Source organism: Apium graveolens, chromosome 8, assembly GCF_009905375.1.
Source record: "Apium graveolens cultivar Ventura chromosome 8, ASM990537v1, whole genome shotgun sequence".
Lineage (NCBI taxonomy): Eukaryota > Viridiplantae > Streptophyta > Magnoliopsida > Apiales > Apiaceae > Apium > Apium graveolens.
In genome coordinates, this window is record NC_133654.1 from 264,596,809 (window position 1) to 264,623,587 (window position 26,779).

Below are 26,779 nucleotides of genomic sequence, written 5' to 3' on the forward strand. Positions count from 1 at the left end.
GCAATCTGGTAAAAAATCGATTGGGTTCAGAATCAAGTTTAAGTAGTCAAGTTAGGGTGCGACAAAGAAATCATGGGAAAGAAATCCTTGGAAAACATAAAATTAATAAGGGAAATGATAAATCTCTAGAACTTCTTACTAGTAGCTTCTATAGAAGTAAAAACATATGGACCATTATATAGCACAAGAATAAGAGCCATTTAGAAGCAATTCTTAAATAAAATAGAAACAGAGCCATTTACAGTTGCATCCTTGAGATAAACACATCCACTCCTCTGTCTCAGATCCTTTAGCGGTAACCTGCAAGATAAATTTGCAAGTCAGTGCATGCTGTATCTAATCTATGGTCTAAATAACATTTGACTCTTCATAAGGAAAGCTTAAGAAAGAAATGTACATCTGCAGGATGTAGGGCGGAATTAGCCAAGTACACTCCCACCACTCATCCCCACTAAAACTCAAAAATACGTCATAACCAAATTCGGCTTCGAGATAATCAAGCCGAGCTCGAGCTCGAGTTTTTCGAATTTTCACCCGAGCCGAACTCGAGTTTCAAATTACTAGACTCGTAAGGTTCGCGAGCCTTATCGAGGTTATATTATTTTTAATTTTTTATTATAAATATATTTTTATATAAATATTTAATATTTTTATATATTATTTATTTTTAATCGAATCGAAATCGAGTCAAACTCGAGCCAAACCGATCGTATTTCGAGTTTTTATTAATATTTAGTGAAATTAATTCGAGTTTTCGAGCCGAACTCGAGCCTACCGAACTTTTTACGAGTGGAGTTTCAAACTTGAAATTAAAGGTTCGGTCGAACTCGAGCTCGAACTATTTTAATCGAGCTCGAGCCGAGCCTAGCAGTGTTCGACTCGGCTCGATTACACTCCTAGTTACACCACCTTACATACTTTTCTTACTTTTTTACACTAAATAACATATTTTCTTAAACTCGTGCATATTTTCTTAAACTCGTGCACGTATCATTCATTTAGAACTCAATGAGACGGGGCGGTAAATATAAACATGTAAATTTAATTTATGATTTATAAATTACTAAAAATAAATTTTAATTATACGACTTCGAGGTCGGGTCGAGTCGACTTTTTTCATTTTTGAGCCGAGCCGAATCAGGTTTGGCACATACTCGGCTCGAGGTAAATGAGATCAAACTGGTGATCGAGCTCGACTCGCTGGTCACTCGAATAATAACTCTAACAACAAATGGAAGTATAGTCATGTCATTTCATGATGTGCCCATAGTTTGCATAGAAATACAAGTCTAGCTATCAACAGTTTGCATCATTGAGACAAACACGTCCACTACTCTGTATACTCACTAGTGCCTGAATGGAGATTTCTCAGATCCTATAGCGGAAACCTGTAGGATATATTTTCAAGTTAGTGCGTGCTGTATCTAATTTATGGACCAAAAAACATTTTTCTCCTGTCCATAATAGAAAGCTTATACACATCTGCAGGATGTAGGATCAAATCCGTTTACAGTTTTCCCCGATGAGAAACACATTCACTCCTCAGAGTTCAGACCCAATAGTTGATGTTGATGAGAAACACATTCTCTCCTAAAACTCAAAAATTTTGCGAGTAAAAGTTGAGGTGATCCGTAAAAGTTTTGCGAGTATCTTCCCCACTAAAACTCAAAAATACATCATAATAATATTTTTAAGTTGATGATTCTAAAGATTTCAGTTTCAGCATAACTGAAAAATAATACTCTTCTTTTATAAAATTAATCACACAGGCACACGCCAAGAGTCAAATTCTTGACCTCCTGCCAGGGGAACAATAGCTCAACATATTAGCTCAACGACTGCGCCAACACTTTGTTGACTCGAGTCTACTCTTCTTTTCTGAGGTTTGCTAAATAATCTACTCTTTCTTCTTATCTGTTAGAAATGATGACTTTATAGCAACATGAAATGTAGGATTAGCTTCTTTGTTTGTATCTACTCAACAGGTGACAAGACTAGGCTGCTATCTTAATCTCCCAATTTTATTCATTCTATTGGGCGGCAATAGCGGATATTGTGTTTTTGTCGTGTTTGTAAACGAGTCAATTCTGGGTCATTCTAAAATCAATTAAAATTAAATTTCTAAGTGTAAAGGAAAGAAATTCTAAAATCAGGTCATTTTTGGGTTGACCATTTCATTTTCGACTCACTTTCGGGTTTTGTCTCAGGGTTGGAAATTAGGTAAAATGAGATCATTTTACAAATTCTCTGTTATCAGTCAGGGCTGATGGATTGTTTAGCACCATCTGTATTAGACTAGTTAATTATTTTACAAATAATAATCTACCACTACAATAATTTAATTGCCCACTAGCTAGGAGAAGAGACAAGACAAACCTGCTACCTTAAATAAATACAACTCAACTGAACTGTAATCTCTAGCTTTGCAATTGATAACTCTTCTGAACTGAAACTCTAGTTTTTCTTCTTCTAAATTCTCGTTCGGTTTGCATATATTTTGATACAATGATTGTATCCGATATGGCTCCGTTTTCTGTTGAGAAAATGCGAGAAAAAGCGCAGGTGGAAAAAATAGAAAAAAGTGTTGATAGAAAAATTAGATTACTGTTTAGTATTTTTTTTAAATTTATGTATATTTTAAGGTATAATAAAATAATGGTTTTGAGAAAATTTAATGAGAAAACTCATAGCTATTTTCTGCAAAGGTTTAAAAAAGCTTTTTTGAAAAGTACATATTTTTGCTAACAACAGTTTTTAGATTGCTTTTTCCGACATCAACTTTAGAATTTACCAAACACATATCTGACAGTTTTACAGCAAAAAGTAACTATTAGTACTACCAAACGGGACAATAATTAAATTCACATCTAATTCAAATTAAATGTTGAATATATTTTGGATCAAATTTGATTCTGATTTTTTTAAGATTTTTATTTTCTCGGATCAGAAAATCACAATCCAAATTAATCTTAATTTTAAGTTCTCATCAAATTAATAATTATATAAATTTTTTTATATGAAATTATCTTCTGTGTAGGGATGACAAACCGGTTTAGAAAAAACCATGTTCAACTTCGATTTTTTTCTTGCCTAACCGAACCTAAACCCGGTATAAACCTAAATTACTTGATCCAAACCCAAAACAGTCGGGTTTCATTCAGGTTTTTTTTAGAAGGTTTCATTCGAGTTTCAGTCGCGTTTCATTCGGGTTTTGGTTTAACTGAAACCCGAAAAAAAAAAATTCTGAATCACACCGTTAAGTCAATAAAATAAAAATAAATTCTGAACAAAATAGATCACACCGTTAAGTCAGCAAGAGTCAATAAATTCTGGTTGTTCTAAAAGTCTGAATCCAAATAAAAATGAAAGCAGCACAAGGTCATTAGGCCTATTTGTTGGTCTTTTAGTCTACTACAACCTTCATATTTCATAAATCAAAAACTCCTAAAAACTGAGAAACAAAGTAGCAGCAACTAGCCAACATGTGAGCATTTTCCGATTTCTGCAAAGTTCCAAAAATCCACAATCGATTCCATCATCTGCATAAAAATGAAACTTTATATCACTTTGAATAAATTTGTCCTCAGCAATACAAATTTTGTTTTTCCAACACGCAGATAACTAAGAAAAAAACATAAATCTTAACTGTTCCCATTAAATCTGATTAGAAGTTCTTCCAGCCACTTAAAAAACTTGAACTAAATCAGCAGGGAAGAATAATAGATGCTATAGAATCGTCAGCTCAGCATGCAAGCGTAAATAATGAGTTCAAATACATAAAAAAGACACAATCGCGGGAAGGGGGGGGGGTGTGCATTGGCGAAATACATGCAAACTTGTCTGCCCTGTATATTTCTTCTACAATACTCAAAAGGAAATGCAATTCAAAAGGTATATCATAACACAAATTAAACTATCAGAGCACTCTTTTATATAATAATAAAATAAACAAGAACCTAGTTTGGATTTTAGATTTTTATAGTGATTACTTCAAGAGACAACACTTATAGTTAACCTTTGACACTCAACAGCAATAGAGCATATAGTTGAAAATTTTACGTGCTATTTGGGATACCTGGGTCCTTTCCCACATTTCACAAACATGTTCACTAATATGGCATTAAGATGATCTGTAGTTGAGATTTGGGAATCTTGCAACACAAAATTTTGGTTATTAAAATCTCGTAACATCTTATATAATTGTCCCAAACACCCCAAAAACCCAGGGAGTTGAGGGGTTCATGTTTGATAACATACTTGGCCGGTTTAGAGGCATTTATACTAGTATTCACGATTGTACTTTGATGATAATCACATTCATATGTCAAAAAAATTAACCATATCTTAAAACTACAAATCTTATGCGTTCAAACCTTATCAGAAACTCAACCCATCCAATCTCAACCCATCCAATCTCAGAAAAGAAACAAAGACATATGCTGCAAGTCCCTAGCCCTCATTTTTATCTACTTCCTAAGCTCAAAATATACTCCGCAATCACACAAAAAACATAAGTCCCAGGGTCAGTGCTACCCCAATTCCTAACATGAATATTTCAAGATTACATAACCAGCATGAAAGTTTAACTACTCTTGCGACAACCAGAAACATGAGCCACATAATCGTCTATAAATACATATTTCTACCTCCGTCACTACAATTTAAAGGGTATATTGCAATACAATTGTATATTTCAGAACATCTAATATTTAGTGAGTGTAGTACTAAATATAAACTGAAACCTAATACCCAACAATTAATCAAACACGGATTTAAAGAAAAAGAGGATTGGATTTACTTGTTGTAATCATCATCAGTGGACCTGAGCCTCACAAATTCGATAGATAGAGGAGGGGACACCCAATGGGGTTCTTCGTATACTTTGGCTTCAAAAATCTGGGGAGGATGATCAGGCAAATTGGCTTGGAAAGTCAAGTAGTGCCAGAAGCCACAAGAAAAGGCCCTCATTGCCTTGATGACCATAAGATTCCCAAACTCTGTTTCATGTGTGGAATTATATTGAGCAATGGCCTGACCTGCAAAACTAGTTAATTTATCTAACTCGTAATCCGTGATGTTGGTATCCGGTGGACAATAGTATCTGGTAATGAAGCTACCACAAAGCTTCCGACCCAGAGTAGGATATTTACCAACCTCAAAACCCTGGAAAATGAAAAGAATAAGAACAATTATTATAATCCATCTAGAGATTCAGAATAAACAAATATAATCCACCTCACTAAACTAATGTCATTAGTCTCTCTCTTTCTCTCTCTCCCCCTCTCCCTATCTCTCTCCTTCTCTCTCTTCATGTCACTATATGTGTACTTCGATAAATTAGTAAATCATGATTTAATCTGCTCTCCCTCTCCCTGTCTCCCTCTCTCTCTCTCATATCCCTCACTCTCTCTCTCTCTCCCTGTCTCCCTCCCTCTCTCTCCTTTTCTCTCTCTCCCTGTCTCCCTCTCTCTCTCATATCCCTCACTCTCTCTCCTTTTCTCCCTTTCCCTGTCTCCCTCTCTCTCTCTCATATCCCTCACTCTCTCTCCTTTTCTCTCTCATATCCCTCACTCTCTCCCTCTCTCTCCTTTTCTCTTTCTCTCATCTCTCTCTCTCTCTCATCTCTCTCTCTAACAAAAAAAATCCGCCAAGCGAAGAAGAATACATACCTCAGTAGTATTGAGGTCGTTGGCATACTGCTTCCACTGCACGATGCACTTTCTCTCGTCAGCGATGTAATCTCTTTTGTATTGGTTATCAGGTTTGGCATGGTTTTCTTGACTCGTATAAGCACATCCTTCATCCTTTGATCTTGCTCTTCTTCGATCTCCTTATCTAACCAACTATCATCATAATCTTCCGGTCGGCGTGGTACCTTCCATGGATCCAGGCTGAAATTGAAGGCCTTAGGAAACTTCGCATCGAAGGAGTCAGGATCCATCAGATCTTTCTTAACTTTACCCCTTCTCCTCTCCTTCCTTTTAGTAATCAATGCACAACGTATTGCACGTATTATACAGAAAAAATAATGTATATTGTGATTATTGTGAAATTCAGATTGATTATTCAATTCATATGGCAAATTAGTTTGTGATTTTTGTGTTGTTGCCATAGTGGCGAAATCATGTTTGAATTAATTTGTGATTTTCGTATTTTTTTCGTTACGGTGAAATAATAATATAATATGTAATGTAGTTGTTTTGCATGTACCGTACGAATCTATATCTATACTACCTATATCTATACTAAGCCGTTCACGAACCGAGTCGAGTTTTGATCGAACCGAGCCGAGCTTTCATTTTTTTTTCTAACAATCCGAGCCGAGCCGAGCCGAGCTTTCTTAACGATCAAAAACCCATATTCGAGCTCGAGCTCGTTAACGAACGAGCCGAACACGAGTTTTTATCGAACAAAATCGAGCCGAACCGAACACGAGCCGAACACGAGTTTTCTCCATCAAAACGAGTCGAGCTGAGTCGAGCCGAGCCGAGTTGAGCTGAATTAAAAAAATCTGGTCAAAACACCGGTTGACTGTTAAAATAACGAACCAAATCCTTTTATTTTTTTCTAAAAATTTTGTCATATCACTAAAATATATTGATCTTAACATCCGTACGGTTGGATCATTCATAAATATTTTTAAAAAAATCGAAACATTAATATGATAATAAACACTAGTTACAAGTACAGGTCAAAACACCGGTTGACTGTTAAAATAACAAATTAAATACATTTATTTTTTTTCTAAATTTTTTGTCATATTATTAAAATATATAGATCTTAACATCCGTGCGGTTGGATCATCTATAAATATTTTTAAAAAAATTAAAACATGAATACGAGACTAAACACTAGTTACAAGTATATGTCAAAACACCGGTTGACTATTAAAATAACAAATCATATATATTTATTTTTTTCTAAAACAAATTCATGTCACCGAAATATATAGATATTAACATCCATACGGTTGGATCATTTATAAATATTTTTTAAAAAATCGAAACATTAATATGAGACTAAACACTAGTTACAAGTATTGTTCAAACAATTGGTTGATTGTCAAAATAACAAACAAAATAAATTTATTTTTTTCTAAAATTTTTATCATGTCTCTAAAATATATAGATATTAACATCCGTACGGTTGGATCATTCATAAATATTTTTTAAAAAATTGAAACATTAATATTAGACTAAACACTAGTTACAAGTAGTGTTCAAACAATTGATTGATTGTCAAAATAACAAACAAAATAAATTTATTTTTTTCTAAAATTGTTATCATATCACTAAAATATATACTCCCTCCGTCCCATATTAAATGAACCATTTTGACTTGCACGGTTTTTAAGAAAATAATGCAGACTTAAATCTGAACCACATAAAAGAGGTAGTGGATGATAAAGTAAGTGTATTTATAAATGTGTGGTTGAGATAATTTTAAATAGATGCTATAAATGGTAAGTTTATTCTTTTTGGGACATCCAAAAAAGGAAAGTGGTTCATATAGAATGGGACGGAGGGAGTAGATATTAACATCCGTACGGTTGGATCATTCATAAATATTTAAAAAATCGAAACACCAATCAGGAAATAAATACTAGTTACAAGTAGTAATTAAATCACTTGTTAATTATTAAAATATCAAATTAAAAAATTTATTTTTAATATCTGAATTTTTTCAAAATATAGTTTGACATTCGTATAATTCAATAATTTAAAAATATTTATAAAAATTTAGAATAAAATTCATAATAATTAAATATATAAAAAACAATTTTTTTTAAAAAAAAATTTCGAGCCGAGCCGAGCTCGAGCCGAACATGCCAAAAGCTCGGCTCGAGCTCGTTTTCTTAATGAACACATTTTTGTGTTCGAGCTCGAGCCCGAGCCCTTAACGAACCGAGCCAAACCGAGCCCTTAACGAGCTGAGCTCGAGCTTGAGCTTGTTCGCGAACAGCTCGATTCGCGAACAGCTCTACTACACTATATATATATACATATATCTATACAATCTATATCTATATTATATACTACACTATATATATATATATATATATATATATATATATATATATATATATACTCTTTATTAATAAACGAAATGTATAATTTGGTGTTAAAAATACCAAAATACCAAGATACCAAATTTTAGTACTTACCTGACATAAGTCAACTGCTACTCTCTATCAACTTTGTTTTTAACCCAACTCGACTTCTATTCTTTATAAAAAAAAATAGTTAGTGTTCATCCAATCGTCTTTTTAATTTATAAAATAAAAATATTTTTAAACGATTTGGAAATTATATAAAAAATTTATTAATTTACGTTAAATTAAGTAAAATAACTTATATTTAATTTTAATTTTAGAAAAACTACAAACTACTAACACGAATAGACTTATATTCTCTATAAAATTTATTTATTTATAAATTATATTAAAAAATTATTAAGTTACGTTAAATTAGGTAAAATAACATATATTTACTTTTATTTTGAAAAACTACTAACTACAAAGTAAACTATTAACACGAATTGACTTTAATTCTCTCTACACTTTATTTTCTGTAGTATTATTTTAAAAATAAATAAGTCATATTAAATGAATTTAGTAACATTTATTAACTTATAAACTGAAAATTATCGATTTAGCAATCGTATTTGTTACTGTCCATCACAACATTTATATACTTTAAATTAAAAAGAAAAACATATATTAATAGTAACAAATTTATGGCCTGTATTTAGATTATATTTAGTAATATTAAATTAAGTTTAATAACATCTTTTTACTTTTAATTTGTAAATTAATTTTTAGCGATAGTTAACTAATATTAAATAAACTATATTATAAAGGCTAATTATAAGATAATTATCAAATTATATTAATTAATATTAAATCGTCTAAAGAACATATATTTGGTGCATAAGATAGAGATACAATTCGTTTTACAAAAATAAAACTAATATGTTAGATTTTTTTTTATCAAATAAAACAATGCAAAACTAGAATTATAGTGGAAAATTTCATAACTGATTCGATTCTTTTTAACTACATAACTATTTTTTAGCAAGTACCAATTTAATATTTGATATCAATTATTAATTTTAACTTATGTTTCGCACGAATTATGAATAGTTTTCTGCAAATATTAATTCGATATTTTTAGTCTCGGTCTCGTGTTTCGCACGGTTATCAACTATCTATACTAATCAACTATCTATACTAATAAGTTATACTAATAAGTGAAACCATATTTAGGTGTCAAATCTTGGTACTCACTATAAAATTATACAACTATTTTTAGAATTTTATGTAATAAAATCTCAACCGACAAAACTTAATTACTTTTACTCTTTGTAAATTTTATTTTCCTTAAATTTTTATTTGCTGCTGAACATCCAAGCGTCGGTTTACTTTAAAATAATCGTATTAGTAAGTTAACATGTCAAATTTATATTAATAAATAATTAGATGCATGCATAACTAGAACTATACGGTGAAATTTTAGAGTTACACTTAAATTCGATTTTTTTAACTACATATTTTAAAAGCATTTTATATAATATATTTAGATCTGTATTTTATACGGATTATGAGTTTCAGTTTTATGCAAATAATAATGTGATACTATTATTTTTAATTACGGGTTCGTGCTTCGCACAGGTTACAAACTAGTATATTATAATAACCCGAATGGGATATAATTTGGTTCAATGGTTATTCCCTAATTTTGATTATCACAAAAATAAATAAATAGTATTATATATCTACTAAACTAGTAAATTTTTAAACTATTAAATATAGTTTACTAATTCTACTAAACTACGACCACAACTTATCTTATTATTAAAAATTAAATAAATAGTGTCATATATCCGCTAAACTACTAAACTGTCAAACTACTAGATTTAATCTACTTATTCTACTAAATTACGATCACATGTTATTTTATTACTTTTATTATAAATTTGTAATTATTATATATTTATATAAAGAATTTAAAAATATAATATGACGGGATAAATAAAATTTTTAAATATTAGCGGAACCTGTGCATGACACGGGATTTAAGCTAGTGTATTTATAAATAGAGAATTGTGTTACTTGGATATATATTTTGCGGAATAAGTATGGTATATATGATGTGGATGTTGTATGAAAGTTCTTGCGCATGGTTTCTGGGAGGAAGGACACAAATAACCGTTTTTTTTAAAGTGTAACAGAAATATCACCGCGCGAGAAGGATGGCCATTTTTACCAATCTATTACGCATCGACTAACTAGGTAAATGCATAATACATTTGTTTATTTTTATTAATAAAAAACAAACCCTAATACGCATACCAAAAACAGTTAATCAATAATAAGACTTCAAAAAATGCGTATTACAAACTATTACGCATTGCTCTAATGGGTATATTTATTTTTTATTTATTTTTAAATTCTAAAATTATTACGCATTACTAATAGGGGTAATGCCTAATATGCATTTCACGTGTGCGTATTACAACCATTAATACCATTATTTTTTTCAAAAAATAATGGTATTAATAAAACATATTACGCATTGGCATAATGGGTGTTTCCATTCCGAATTTAAAATAATTTCAAGAAACAATAATTTTTAACATTCTAAAATACTAAAAATTGTTAAATTAAATTAGAGTTCGTTGTGTTATTTTTATTTTTTTAAAGGATTTCGAAAACCCAAATAGGAATGGTTAAATTCTAAAATATTAAAATTTGTTAAATTAAATTAGAGTTTGATTTCTAGGGTTTAGGGCCCTACATTAAGTTAGGGTTTAGACTCTAGAGTTTAGGGCATAAACTCTAAATCCTAAACCCTAAACTGTTGTATTATTTTTATTTTCATTTTTTTAATATGTAAAACCCAAATAGGAATGGTTGAACCCTAAAATATTAAAATTGATTAAATTAAATTAGAACTCGGTTTCTAGGGTTTAGGACCCTAAACTCTAAATCCTAAACCCTAAATCGTTTTATTTTTATTTTATTTTTTAAATTTCTAAATCCTAAACATGAATGTTTGAAACCTAAAATATTAAATATTGTAAAATTAGAGTAACACACAATTGAATTTAAAAAATTAATTATTTAAAAAAATTAATTTAAATAATTTTTCAAATTTTAACATATTTTTTTAAAAGAATAACAAATTAATCGATTAGAATATTTTAAATTTAAATACGCATTTTAGAGTTGGGTGAAGGTAATACGCATTATATCGGCATGTAACAACCATAAATAATTTATATTCTTAAATTGTAATACGCGTATGGCCTAAGGGGTAACCGGTAATACGCATGTGGTAACCGGGTGTTATATGTATTTTTTATGTTTGTTACGCATGTTTGTAATGGGTAATATCTAGAAAGAATGCCCACAATATCCCATTTTCCAGCCCCAACTATCCAAAATATCCAAATGCGCGCGGACTGCCCAAAATCCTGACGGATTATGCATTACATTACTGCGTTTACAACCTCCGGTTTTTTTGTAAAGGATACGCATGTGTGCTATGCGTATGCACTTTTTTGAAAAACAAGAAATACGCATTTCACACATGCGTATTCCCTAAAAACAAAAAAATAAATACGCATTTCACACATGCGTATCCTTTATAAATTTAAAAAAAATGAAATTCGCATGTTGGACATACGTATTCAACAGGTAATTTGGACAATCTGTCCCGCCAAATGGTATTTTGGATACTAAACCCCCAAATGATGGGTATTTTGATTTTTCACCCTAATATCTATTATGTATTTTTAAAATGCGTATTAGCCTTATTTGTACCCTAGTTGGACCGTCACCCGTACACACAAAACACAAAATATAAGGCTGCGGGTCTTCTATTTAGTTTTATTCTCTTAAATAATGTGAACACTGTCGTATATTATTGTTGCTTTCATACAATAAAGTGAATCTCTTAGATGAAGGATGCATATTCAATTGGCTAATTTAAGGTACTCATTCTATTTTTACAACCCTAACTACATTTTTATTGGGTACAAAGCAAGGGAACTTCTAGTGGAGCTTCTTTTAACATACCATAGTACTTCTTTGGTATGTTTAACTATTTCATTTTTTTTCTAATCCACTACCACTTGTGCACTTACCATGCTATTATGCACTAGGAGTAATTTTTCTCCATTTTATATCTTTATTTTTTGCTTTGCAGATAATGATTCTGGTGCATGGAATGAACTTAAAGCCACATAAGAAGACAATTACCATAGTAATTTGATGGGCTTAATTTCTATAAGTGCAAGGATTTGTTAGCTTATTTTAATTTTTCATGAAGCCAAATCTAGAAATTTATTTTAAAGTATTGTTGTTGGATTGTATTGTACTTATGGTTGAAGTTTCTAATGCTATTTGCTGGATTTTATTTTAAATTGCAATTTCAGTGGCTGATTTTTAATTTTCAAATACATGGGATATCTTTGTAGTTTTTTTTACATTCATTAGTATTTCTTGTTGAAATTCAGGTCACAATTTGATGCCCTGTTGCAGTTACCATGCATGCATGCTTGATCTCTTTTTATCACAAAAGTATCACTATCTTGTTAGCATTTCTAGTCTCTCAGGAAGATACCATTCAATGCAACATTCAAGACAACTAGTTCCTTTATGGTTAAAAAATTCCTAGTTACAACTATGATCTTACTTTGTATAAACCATTCACAGAAAAATAACTTCATAAAATACAATGAAAGCACCCCCAGATACTGATAAAAGTGACCAACCGCAATACAAAATTAGTTCCAAAACATATCTTACTACTCAATCACAATTTCATTATCTAGCCATTTATGGCTCAATTTGACAATATATCTGATAACTATAATGTTGAAAAGTTGCCGAAAAACTAAACATTTGATAATGAAAGTCACAAGATCGATCCCAAGAGTAAACTTTCTAATGCCGCTAAGTAGTCAACTATAAGTTGCAGAAATTAGTGGTCTCTGTACTTCAAAATGAAAAACTGCATAATTTTGAAAAGGACGCTAAACTGTGGAAATCATTGAAATTCTCAAGCTGCATCATCTTGAGGGAATTGCTTCATGCATAAATACAACATAAAATTAAAATATTAGGCATTCTATAGTTACTAGTTTAACAGCTATATGGGAAGAAAATTACTACACACAAATAAAACGTATATGTAGACTAATATTAGCCCATATCTAGCTGATACAATCATCCACATCAATTTACGGAAAAAGCAAGATTAAATAAAGTTCACAATTTTAGTTTTTATTAAAGATAAAGTAACTTACCGAAGGCGCTTATAACGTTGAGTAATTGGCGGCGGGACTATCTTCCGACCTTTAGTCCCACATCCAGGAGGATCACGATTGCGAGGTCGCAAACACATGCAATTTTTCACATTTGTCGCTTCTTGTTCCTCCAATACAGGCTGCTGCATTATAGGCTCTTCACGTACAACTTCTTCCAGTACAGGCTGCTCCACAACTGGTTGTTGCTGCTGTCCGGGTCCTTCAAGTACAGATTGTTGGTTTGGTACAGAATCTTTAGGTGGTTGATGCTCCTATTCATGTTGGTTTAGTGACTACATCAAAACATTACGTTAAAGAAAGAAATAAACCGTAATCTAATCACCCCTACGTGATTACTCTTAATTTGTTTCCCAAATAAATAACTAACACAAGAATATAATACCCACTACAGTTAGTACTAAATCTAACATGTGATGGCAGGGTTAGAAAATTGTTAGAAAACACTAATCGAAAGCTCGGAATCCAATTGCCAGTATCATGTTCATGTGGTGGTGGTGGTTGTTCGTCTTGTACTGGTTGTTTCAGTGGTTTTTGCTTCTGTACAGGTTACTCCTGCTGCAGTAAAATATACAGCAAATCTTTAGGAAAACAATTCTACACCTTTCTATAAAAGGGTTCATTAGCATCTTATTTTAAAACACCATATTTTTATCATTTAAATTTGTCCTAAAAAGGCCCGCAAGGGTTGGATCAGCTGGTTAAATAGGGGATAACTATCATTTTGGTCACAGGTTCGAATCTCAAGGGAGGAGAATTTATGGTTATGCCTCCTGAGTGGTTTACCTTGGTTCATGTGGTTTACCTTGGTGGGAGGAGAATTTATGGTTATGCCTCCTGAGTGGTTTACCTTGGTTCATGTGGTTTACCTTGGTTCATGTGGTTTGTAGGGTTTTACCCGGTGCGCACTCAAAGGGTAGCGGTTGCGGGTTATCTACGATAAAAAAAATATCCTAAAAGACTAAATACTCTATATTATTATTATCCGGCTACCAAAATACCAAACTTTTAATTTTTTTTAGCTTTTATATTATAATATACGATAGTTTAAAAATCTTAAAGTCTACACAAATGAGGGTAATGTCATCACATATGGTCGTTATAGTACACGCCTCCCCTTCTGGGAGTACTAATATAGATAGGCACGGTGTCTAGTTCAAAAGATATCCTAATTTTATCATTTTTTGTAATGAAAATAATTATAGTGGAAACATGTACAAGCCATATGAATTATAAGATCAAACCTGTGCAGGTGGGGTCAGAAAGTCGTTAGATGACAACAACCGAAGACTAGGAACCCAATATGATGGTGAGGACTAAACAAGGATAGGATCATGTTGCTGTGCTGGTGGAAAATGGAAGTCAGTAGGCGGGTGCAAGTAAAAGCTGGGATGAGAAGATGGTGCTGAAAGGTCGATATTTAGAATCTCTGTCTCGTCATGATCACCTGCATCATCCATGTCATTTGCCAATTTTTTAGCAGCAAAGAAATCAGAATCCTCTTGAGCTCTTCCTTCAACCACGTGCTCCTCATCCCCTAACTAAATATTCTCTTCATTTCCATAATCACCGCCTTCCTTACCGATATCCATTTTACGTCTCTTAGGAGCATTTATCCCTCCGCGACCTCCTTTATGACCGATCTTTTTTGGCTTTACTCTTAAAGCCTCTTCTCTAATACGACGCTCATCAATGGGAAAATCTTGAAAAAGGTCACGACTATATTGATATTCCAATACACGTCGTCCATGAGTATCAACTGAATTCATGAGACCGTTAGCCCCGACAAACGCATCACACATGGCTGTAGAAGATATGCGATCAAGAATATGAATCTGCAATATATATAAAATAAATAACACATTAATTTGGTAATCAGTCACATGAACAAGCAATTTAAACATGACACTTAATTTAATATTACCAAATATAATCCTGCAGCAGGCGTGTATGATATGGATGTGTAATATCAATGTACCATTTATCATAATCATTGGTGACCCCGACACCAACATTATCAACAACAAGCACATGCCGCAATCGGTTATCCCAATATGATATATAATTCTTGTGTTTTTTCCCCCAATCAACATCTCACTTTTAAATTCATATTATGAAGCTCTTTAGAATAATCAGCAGCAGGTGAAGGGATAGCTTAAACCATACCAAACTGACGAACACATCTGTCCGGTTGGTGTTGCTCCACTATATAGAAGCAGATAATCGGACCCTTATAACACCAAATAACATTACCCTCGGTGCAATATTCGTCAACAGCGGCAAGAATATCATTTATATATGGCAACCATATGAAGTGTTGGGAAACAAGAACATCTAAAGAAAGTCGATGAACACATACCACATGTGAAGTCACATCAGCAAATGATTTAGGACCACACCACCTATGCAACATAATAACATCTAAATTCATATTACAATCGAATATAAATAAATCATCTAAAATCTATCAAATAAAGTACACATAAATAAAGAAAAAGATGAAAAAGCACACAAGTAATTAATAAAATTAAAATGAAGGCATCTCAAACCATACAGGACTGCAAGATCACCCCATACATCCAAAGGAGGCTTACTTGGGACAAGAGCCAAAGAAGGGAGTCGCGTCCATGCCCACAACTGAACTAATAAAACACAGCTGCCATTTCCTCTACGCCAATCTTGCAGGATTTGCATAACTCCCAAGTACACCCAAACCCCATGATAAAGTTGCACAATGATCAAGATTCTGCAGTAGAGGTATAAACATACAATGCACCTGGGAACCCTGGTGATCAGTGAATAATACACCACTAAGCAACTGTAGAAGATATTCCTGAGTATATCGAACTAGCTCACGCTCATCAGCATCATCAACAAGAACCTTAGGAACAACTGAATCTAGCCAGCTCAACTTTAACCTAGCACCAACCATTGCTCGACTCTTAACTGGATCTGGTGTTGTTCCAAACATGTTCCTTACAAGGTTCCTCTAACCACCCTCAACGCCCTTGCAACACCATCAAATCTCAATTTTCTAAGAATTGGAATCATCCTTGGATGCAATGCAGGAAACTTGCAACGAACCCGAGATCTCTGACTGTCCCCACCACCTGCATTCCACACATTAGTTGACATATGTTCTGCCTGCAAATACAAGACGGGCGTATCTCTAGGTCCCGCCTGAAACTCAAAATCATCTAACAATGTGTCATCTGATACCTATTAATATATATACAAAATCCATCAGTGAATGCATAAAACAAATATATCAACAATGTAACTCTTAAAAGTGCACCCATTAGTAAGAAGTAACTTAATTTTGAAAATACAAATACAAATATCGCAACATTATGTGTACGCATTAAAATTATAAACTAAGAAGCAGTCACGATATTATTGCTATTATCTTATATTCTTTGAATTATTTTCACACGCAAATATATTCCAACAAATAAGTTATGTCCATCATATTGAAAATAAATATTCCAGCAAGCAAGTTATTGTTCGATCAAATTAAAAATAAGATAATGGAACCTTATAATTCTTCTTCCAAACTTGCCCGAATTACCAACATGGTAGCTTCAATATTTAACAGCTAATGACAATATAATCATTTTTATTTGCATATTTTATTTTATAATGAACCAATCTCGTATTATGTTATTATTAGAATATTACTTAGGCAGAGAACCAACAATATGTGACAATGGAAGACCTCATAGCAAATAGCAAATACAGCTTCACATGTCTAAATATCAAATAGCACAGAATTACAACATTTATGTGATTTAGGGGCAGGGGTATAATTTACTAAATATTTTAACAGGTTTGGGAACCCATCTACTGTATCCCAGCTCCGCGACAAACACAATTGCGATAATTAGCCTCTTTCTCACAATTATCATCTTCAGCAAAGTCAAGCACATCAAAATCATTTCAACTACTCCACTCTCCTATCTCTCCATCTCTCCCCCTCCCCTCTCTCTCTATATCTATCTCTCTCATATCTTTCTCTTTCATCTCTCTCTCTATCTATATATATTATCTAGATATATATATATATCCCCTTCACACACACACAAACTCAAATTAAGCATGTAGAATGCTATAAATATATATATATATATGTATTAATGTTACAAAAGAATAAAATGATGAACTAAGGACTAAAGAAGCGAGAACATGTACATTGGAATCAACTTGGATATGCATAGTGAACAACTCCACGGCTACAATTTATGGTGAAATTGATTGATTTTTAGCAGTATATCGCAATGAGATATGTTTTTAAGAGAGGGAATTAGTTTATGATTTGTAATGATCTGAAATAAGAAGATGGAGGACTAATAAAATTGGGCGGGTTATTGGTATGTTATTAACAGGTCGGGTTAATGAATAATACACATTTGAGATAGGCTTAAAAGAATGGTACTTTTGGCCATTTATATCTGAAAGTGTTATTTAGGTAATGAATGATCTAAACAGTGGTAATTATGTCATTTTTCTGGTTTTTGTATTGACGTTTATGAAAGTGTTTAAAATTGAATGAATAGTTTTTATAATTTTGTGTTTATATTATTAATTAAGGTATGTTGAGTTATATATAAGTATCTTATATTACTGTTTATTGTTTCGTGGTGGGTAACATATTGTCGGGTCTAGTTAGTCATACCGTTATCCTTGATAATGAGAATCAAGTGAGTTCGGATGTTTGGGAGGGACATGAGCGGGGTACTTTGGAGTGTTATTGTGGGAACAGGAACATGCGTAATTGGGTCTTGTCTGATACTCAGAAGGACTTGGTGCATAACATTGGCTTTGGTATGTTTGCAAATCCCGGTGGTGGTGGTGCAGAATGATGCGAGAGTTGTCACGACAATTATGGAGAGGTGGCGTTCCGAGACCAATACCTTCTTGTTGAGACATGGGGGATGACGTTGACTCTCGAGGATGTTGACTATGTCTTAGGTTTACCAATTGTTGGACGTCCGATAGTTGACGACAGTCTTGAGAGTAACGTGGAGTACTTTGTGAGGCATTGGTTTGAGCCGCTGACTGAATAGGAGGTGAAGGTGGCATTCTCCAGAGCTGGAATAAAGTAAATATGGTTGTATCAGAGGTATGGGAGGGCTGATCTGGGTCCTGATCTGAGGAGGATTGTTATCCACACACATGCATACTTGCTCTTGGTTGTCGGTTATGTTCTTTTTATTATCAGTAGTAGAAATGTGGTGCACCCGAGGTATATTAGAAACCTACGCAGCTTTAGGGGTGTACATATTTTCTTGGGGTTCTGTGGTTCCCGCATATTTATACAGGGGGCTGGAGCATGCAGCACAGAATGGGGCGAAAAAGATTGCTTGTTGTAAGTGATTATTACAGTTGTGGGCATATGAGTGCTTCTTGATTGAGAGAACTCTTCCCGATCCTACCATGGATTCATCCGAATCGTTATCCAAATCTCTGTTATGTTTAACAGCACTGATGGAGGATAAGAAACTAAAGTTTTACTTGGCTAGCTTAGAGGCATTTATACTAGTATTCATATAAAAAAATAACTAAACCATATCTTAAAAATACAAATCTTATATGTTCAAACCATATTAGAAACTCAAACCATCCAATCTCAGAAAAAAAATAAAGACATATGCGGTGTGTTATATCCTAACACTCATTTTTATCAGATTTGTTGCAACCATAAAAACACATATGTTCAAGGGCATTGTTACCACAGTTTCTCCACATAAATATTTCAAGATTACATAACAAGTCTAAAAGTTTAAGAACTCTTACAACAACCAGAAAAGTACATGATTTATGAGCCTCATAATCGTCTACAACTACATATTTATATCTCTGTCACTACAATTTAAAGGGTATATTGTAATAAAAATGCAAAGGTAAATGTTAAAAATGGTAACAAATACAATGACACTGAAAAAAAAGAGTTTACCGACATATATTTACTTTAAAGATTATTTTGTAATGAAATAATCATCAACATTTAGTCTTTCTTAAGACATTATTTTCGTAAATAAAATTTCTACAACTTGAGCTTGAAAAAATTCATTTTTATAAGTGCAACGGTAACATGAATAATTATTAAAATTTAATATATATTTTTTATATTATGAAAGCACGATATTTTTTAAGAACTTCTCCTATTTCATCCAAATTTTATCCAAATTTCTTATACTTTTTAAGAAATACTTAACCAGATTTTTTCTTAAGAACTAAATTTTTATTTCTCATTAATTTTTAAAATAAAAATTCAGGACCTTATAATTTCGAAGGCCCTGTGTGGTGGCTCACCCTGCGCCGCCCCAGCGCCGCCCTTGGATAAAAATCCTTTTCATCTATATTCGTGTAATAATATGAATAATGGAATATCACTCTGTTAAGCAGTTCTTACCCTAAAAGACCTTTTTATAACCGATATTTTGATTCTTTTGGAATAGTCTTTTGAATAGTCGTCCATATTGTTATGCCATAGGCACAAGCCACTGCTCAGCAACAACCTGTAAATAACACAAATTTTAATTAGATAACAATAATGAAATGTGTTGATTATATATATGAGTATGTGTGTGTGAATATGTATAAATATTTATTACCGCATCTTCCTTGATCTTGAAATGGTAGTCCATGACACAAAATTTGAATATATTTTTAGTCGAATGTCTGAAAAAACATATGGATAATTAACATTGTTAAAGACGTATGGTGATAACCAAATTATGAATAATCGAATCCATTTTACAATGAATGTGAGCCTATATTTTGGTATTTTAATTGGGCTTTGAATTTGGGCTTTCCAACACAAGTTGGCCTGAAACATCCATAGGATACTCTGAATTTAAGAAACATTTACAACATTAATAAGAAAAAGAACATATTTTGAGATGATTAACACATAAAGATTATAAAATTTACAGCAAAATCACCTGGTAAGTTAAAAAGACAGTTAAACTGAGTAAAACTCATCCTTCCTATTGATCGAGTGAAATCGTAGGACTGATTACACCTTAACTTGATAAATGCACCTCTTATTCAGTTTGATAACCATAAACTACGAATAATAAAATAGTTCTCTATATGATTGAAAGCTACAACATTTATGACGTGTAATTTTCTTACATGTATATGTCACAAATATACCATATTATACTTATTATAACACATAGATAACAACACATAAACAAAGTTTAAACTACACTTTATTTAAAATTTTCTTTTATTCAGATATTTATGAATTCTATAGATGTGGATCCTGCTGTGGATCAGTTTTTACTAGTTTTAATTCAAATGTATATTGTTAAATTAAAGTTCATGTGTCAGTATTTTTTAGGGCAAGAATTGCTCAATAAATAATACTCCATTATCCGCATTGTCACATCCTTGGCGAAGTTGATGAAATGGGTTGTTATCCTAGTCATTTCATATATGGATTTAAGTTTAAAAATAATCATGAAATATCATGTGAGACATATCTTCCATTTTTTGATAACTGTATCTGTATGGACATACTATTTCAAGTTGGAGAACATGAGGTATTTTTTATATTGTTAATTGTATTATAACATATAACCATTATAAATTAATTTACTATGGATCATAAAATATAGGCATAAATACTATAAATTTAGAATATATATATAAACACATATATATAGCCATTTATACACAATATTAATTTTTTTTAATTTCTCTATGTCTGAGAGCTTGATTGGCCACTTCTGTTTGTATTAATAACATGTGGTAAATAAAAAAAATTACATCATTTAGATAAATGAAAAAATATAAAAAAAACAATTACATATTTGGGTAGAAAAATGTTGGTAAGTTCAATTTTTAATTTGATAGCATGTGATAACAATTGAAGGCTTGCCGGTTGCTACCTATATTTGTAAGAGTTTATAAAGAAAAGTAGGTTGGTTATTAATACACTAGTGTACTTATCATTGAAGAGGTATATCTTGTATAATAACAAACAATTCCAAGTTTATTACAAGATTAGTGTTTTTGTGAAGAAATTTTAAAGCAACGATAATACGTTACCAACTTCTAAAAAAGTACTTGAAATTCTACCAATTTTAATCCAGAGACACCATCAATTAAATAAGGCTTTGACTATTATTTTTCATAATTAGTAAAATATATTACTTCACTCATCCATTTTAAATTTTGATTAACTTTCATAAATAATTACCTTACCTTTTATTAAAAACCTAAAGTTTGAAACATTTTTCGTCAACATGGTGTCGAGTGGGTATAAAGTGACGATATCGCATGCGGATATAGATTGAGGAGATAAAAAAATTATAGAAGTTTAGGTATTTATTTTATAGTGGAAGGAATTAAAACTAAAATGGAAGAACTAAATATTTCTCTTCAAGTCCTAATTTTAAAACTTTAAAACAAAAAATATATAATTTCAATTCTAGATATATTTTAAATTTGAGATAAACCCTCCACGCGTTTCACATCTTCTAAGATTACGTAAGTATAAATATCTCGATATAGATTATTTATTTTAATTATAATATGTCTAAGTGTACATGTCGTCTATGTATTTATTCATTTAAGTATTTGTCATCTCATGTCTTATCCATTTGTCGAGGTATATGTCATTCTTCGTATTCTAAATCCAGGCGATCTAGTTCTTGTACTATTTAGATTAATAATTATCAAATCTTTTAAGCTGGTCATATACATAACATACACTATAACAAAATAGGTCAATTACGACGGCCAACTTACGACGGAAAAAATGCGCGCCAAACTTACGACGTAAAAAAGTAAAACGTCGTAATTAATTATGACGAAACACAAAACCGTCGTAAGTTTAGTATTTTATTAATAAAATTATGCACGACACAATTAAACAAAAATGAAAATTATTTGAAGTTGCGGCGATTTAAACATTTCGTCGTAAGTTAATTATTTTTATTAAAATTTTAACTTGAAATTGAATAAAAAATATCTATTATATTAACAATAGCCCAACATGGGGCAATATTGATGAGATATTTTATTATCTCAAAAATCATGAGACATTTTATTCTTTGTAAAATGTCTAATTTGCCCTTAGAAATTGGTGAGACATAAAATTCAACTTAAAATATCTAATTTAACTCTCTTTTCATAAATTGTATAAAACTTGTTATTAAAGGGAATCGAACCCAGGTTTTCAAGTTACAATAGCAATCAACTTACCACTCTGCCACTTATTCACCTTAGTCTTTAACCATGCATATAATATAAGTACGTGTGATCGAGACTTATTGTTACCTCAAAATTTTGAGATATTTTGTTATTCGTAAAATGTCTAATTACTCTTAAAAGTTAGTGAGACATAAAATTCAATTTTTTGATCATAAACTCTTTATATTTGATAAAAATACAATAACTTTTTATTAAAAAATTATAAGTTTTAAGTAATTATAAATGTGTTAATGAATACATGATTAAAATATACATAGTATTATATTTTTAAAAAATATTTAAAAATAAATAAACATTCACGGGTATAAAGAGCCATTAAAATTCAGCATATTTCGAATTCAAAATTAGTACTTCACTTATTTTTTAAAAGATACTCGAAATTTGACAATGTGATCCAGCATAAAGTAATCGTCATTATCCAGTTTTATAGGTTCAAAATTACGATCTCGATAAAAGCATCTTACAAATACGACAATTATTTTGTAAATGCTATATAGATAAGGATTGATGTGTTTGAGACTCTTTTTTGTAAAATCAAGTTAATAACTAATGGGTATCAAACTTACTAACTTGATCGGTGATAGGTTATTATTTTTCGGAATTAACTCGGTTTTTAAAAAATACTCAGAATTTGAAATTAGTCGTCACCAAATTTGATATGATTATATAATACACACACATAACATACACACACAACATACACACAACATACATACATACATACATACATACATACAAACATACATATATACATACATACATACATACATACATATATACATACATACATACACATGTACGTGAGAAAAATGGGTATGAGTCATCCTCACGTGACAATCCCGAGATCGAAGAATTTTACATGTAAAATTTTAAGGGTGTATATGTAAATTCGATCATATTTTATATATTTACAAATATATCCTTATACATTATATGAGAAAATAGTCTAATATCAAGATTTTATCCAAGGTCATTCACATGTGCAATATTATATATACAAGATGAGATTCGGTACAAACAGTCTTAACGTGTAAATCCACCTCCCAACTCATATATAACTTTGGTTCTACATCGTTTATTTAAAAAATAGTTAAAATTATATTGAATTCACATAATTTATAACGAAAATATATTTATTACATTTTATAATTTATTTTTTAAACAATTTAAGACAAGTGTTTAACAAATATATAACTTAAGTTCTACACATATGTTGGACAATAGTTATACTTGTGTAGATCAAATAGATAAAATAATTTTACATTGGTATTATTAATAAAATTATATTAAATTAATAATGTTTCCTTTTTGCATAACCAAATTCAATATTGATGAACCATAGAAGGATAGTTCAAAATTATGAAATATATATTTAACAAAATTTTAACAACGGTTTTACACATTCTATATTAAATAAATAAAATTTTCATATCTTTGTGCTCTAATTTGATATTGATGAACTTTAAAAGGATATTGAAAGATTAAATTATATGTATTCAATTAAATTCCAACTATTATTTAATAAATTCAGTTGAATTTACGTGTGTGCGTGCACGTGTACTGCATGTGTGTCATTTACAATATATTATCTAATTATTATAAGAAAAGATTAAAATTATAACCGATAAAATTCTAAATAATTTAAATGAGAGAAATTTTATTATCTCAAAAATCATGTCTAATATGCCCTTAGAAATTGGTGAGACATAAAATTCAACTTAAAATATCTAATTTACCTCTCTTTTCATAAATTGTATAAAACTTGTTATTAAAGGAAATCGAACCCAGATTTTCAAGTTACAATAACAATCAACTTACCACTTTGCCACTTATTCACATTAGTCTTTCACCATGCATATAATATAAGTACGTGTGATCGAGACTTATTGTTACCTCAAAATTTTGAGATATTTTGTTATTCGTAAAATGTCTAATTACTCTTAAAATTTAGTGAGACATAAAATTCAATTTTTTGATCATAAACTCTTTATATTTGATAAAAATACAATAACTTTTTATTAAAAAATTATAAGTTTTAAGTAATTATAAATGTGTTAATGAATACATAATTAAAATATACATAGTATTATATTTTTAAAAAATATTTAAAAATAAATAAACATTCACGGGTATAAAGAGCCATTAAACTTCAGCTTATTTCGAATTCAAAATTAGTACTTCACTTATTTTTTAAGAGATACTCGAAATTTGACAATGTGATCCAGCATAAAGTAATCGTCATTATCCAGTTTTATAGGTTCAAAATTACGATCTCGATAAAAGCATCTTACAAATACGACAAATTTTTGTAAATGCTATATAGATAAGGATTGATGTGTTTGAGACTCTTTTTTGTAAAATCAAATTAATAACTAATGGGTATCAAACTTACTAACTTGATCGGTGATAGGTTATTATTTTTCGGACTTAACTCGGTTTTTAAAAAATACTCAAATTTTGAAATTAGTCGTCACCAAATTTGATATGATTATATAATACACACACATAACATACACACACAACATACATACATACATACAAATAATAGCCCAACATGGGGCAATATTGATGAGACATTTTATTATCTCAAAAATCATGAGACATTTTATTCTTTGTAAAATGTCTAATATGACCTTAAAAATTGGTGAGACATAAAATTCAACTTAAAATATCTAATTTACCTCTCTTTTCATAAATTGTATAAAACTTGTTATTAAAGGGAATCGAACCCAGGTTTTCAAGTTACAATAGCAATCAACTTACCACTCTGCCACTTATTCACATTAGTCTTTCACCATGCATATAATATAAGTACGTGTGATCGAGACTTATTGTTATCTCAAAATTTTGAGATATTTTGTTATTCGTAAAATGTCTAATTACTCTTAAAAGTTAGTGAGACATAAAATTCAATTTTTTGATCATAAACTTTTTATATTTGATAAAAATACAATAACTTTTTATTAAAAAATTATAAGTTTTAAGTAATTATAATTGTGTTAATGAATACATAATTAAAATATACATAGTATTATATTTTTAAAAAAATATTTAAAAATAAATAAACATTCACGGGTATAAAGAGCCATTAAACTTCAGCTTATTTCGAATTATAAATTAGTACTTCACTTATTTTTTTAAAGATACTCGAAATTTGACAATGTGATCCAGCATAAAGTAATCGTCATTATCCAGTTTTATAGGTTCAAAATTACGATCTCGATAAAAGCATCTTACAAATACGACAAATTTTTGTAAATGCTATATAGATAAGGATTGATGTGTTTGAGACTCTTTTTTGTAAAATCAAGTTAATAACTAATGGGTATCAAACTTACTAATTTGATCGGTGATAGGTTATTATTTTTCGGACTTAACTCGGTTTTTAAAAAATACTCAAAATTTAAAATTAGTCATCACCAAATTTGATATGATTATATAATACACACACATAACATACACACACAACATACACACAACATACATACATACATACATACATACATACATACATATATACATACATACATATATATATACATATATACATACATACATACATATACATGTACGTGAGAAAGATGGGTCTGAGTCATCCTCACGTGACAATCCCGAGATCGAAAAATTTTACATGTAAAATTTTAAGGGTGTATTTGTAAATTCGATCATATTTTATATATTTACAAATATATCCTTATACATTATATGAGAAAATAGTCTAATATCAAGATTTTATCCAAGGTCATTCACATGTGCAATATTATATATACAAGATGAGATTCGGTACAAACAGTCTTAACGTGTAAATCCACCTCCCAACTCATATATAACTTTGGTTCAACATCGTTTATTTAAAAAATAGTTAAAATTATATTGAATACACATAATTTATAACGAAAATATATTTGTTACATTTTATAATTTATTTTTTAAACAATTTAAGACAAGTGTTTAACAAATATATAACTTAAGTTCTACACATATGTTGAACAATAGTTATATTTGTGTAGATCAAATAGATAAAATAATTTTACATTGGTATTATTAATAAAATTATATTAAATTAATAATGTTTCCTTTTTGCATAACCAAATTTAATATTGATGAACCTTAGAAGGATAGTTCAAAATTATGAAATATATATTTAACAAAATTTTAACAACGGTTTTACACATTCTATATTAAATAAATAAAATTTTCATATCTTTGTGCTCTAATTTGATAT

The 26,779-nt window shown here is 30.6% G+C and overlaps 1 long non-coding RNA gene across 1 annotated transcript; it reads right to left on the minus strand.

Moving 5' to 3' along the window:
- Positions 1-3,317: 3,317 nt before the first annotated feature.
- Positions 3,318-5,969, minus strand: LOC141678173 (uncharacterized). Its single transcript, XR_012557627.1, has 3 exons — positions 5,670-5,969; positions 4,799-5,163; positions 3,318-3,539 (listed from the first exon to the last, which is right to left on the minus strand). It is a non-coding gene; the product is annotated as an uncharacterized LOC141678173 (long non-coding RNA).
- Positions 5,970-26,779: the final 20,810 nt, after the last annotated feature.